Consider the following 1147-nt stretch of genomic DNA (forward strand, 5'->3'; position numbering starts at 1 on the left):
CTGAGAAGGAATGAGCTGGTCATGTCAGTGTGAGGACTCCTGCCCATGTGACAGTTTTATGTTTCATGGTACAATAAGAAACTGGCATTTTGATTTTACATGTCAGTCTCCAGTAAGTCAGCCTGGAGAGATGAACCCACTCTTGGTGTAAAAACAAAACCTTGTGTTGGTCTCCAAGGCTGAGGATCAAAATCCCGTTGCTGCTAAACAGTGGCATGCTCCCTGGTACAGTGGCTTGGCAATGAATGACCCAATGTCACCATATGGAACCCTCCACAGAGAGTCATTTTCCCATTTTTATTTTCTATTTGGAAGGTACTTCATACTCTAATTTTGTTTTATAAATCATATTTGCTTACATTATGTTTCTGTATGTAGAGATTGTGTGTGTGTGTGTGTGTGTGTGTGTGTGTGTGTATGTGTGTGTGTGTGTAAAATCCAAAGATGGGAGATAAGGTTAGTGGAAGAGTATACAGAATGAAAGTTTTGGTTCAAAAACAAAATGATCTTTGCCTTTCCGGCAATTCTTCCTGCAGAGTGCTGGGCGTATGATTTTGGTTGCTTTATTCTTTCTGTTAGTATCACATTTCATGGCTCTTTATTAATTGTGAAAGAATTACTGCTTTTTCTAACTCTCAAACCTTGTCTTCTCTACTTTGTTAATGTCATTGCCTCTGCAGTCACCCACTAGCCTCCTATATTTTATAATTTAGAAAATGCCCACCTACGTATTGCACCTCAACTGTGTCATCTGCCAGAAAGCAAGATGATTGGGAAAGAAAATTTTAAAAACACTTCCTACACATTCACACATTGCAGAGGCTTTACATCACAGGCATTTGGGAGTCCCACTGTGTCTGGGCGAACTTTAGAATGATTCAGACAGGAAACAACTTGGGAAAAGACGAATGGGAAAAGACGAACTCTCGAAGATTCTCCTTAGCATGGGTGTTGTCATGCTGACTCATGTAGAAACCCTGAGATATGTGAGAGCCTCCAACTCTCTCCCCATTTCAGCCATACACACAGACATCTCATTCATTTGTTTTTAAAAAATGGTTTTGCAGGTGACCAGAGATATACCTAAAGCCAATAGGGAGCAGTTTTCCTAAACTTAGCATTAATGATCATAATAATGATGGTGACA

Source organism: Hipposideros armiger, unplaced genomic scaffold (assembly GCF_001890085.2).
Source record: "Hipposideros armiger isolate ML-2016 unplaced genomic scaffold, ASM189008v1 scaffold_1265, whole genome shotgun sequence".
NCBI classification, from domain to species: Eukaryota; Metazoa; Chordata; class Mammalia; order Chiroptera; family Hipposideridae; genus Hipposideros; species Hipposideros armiger.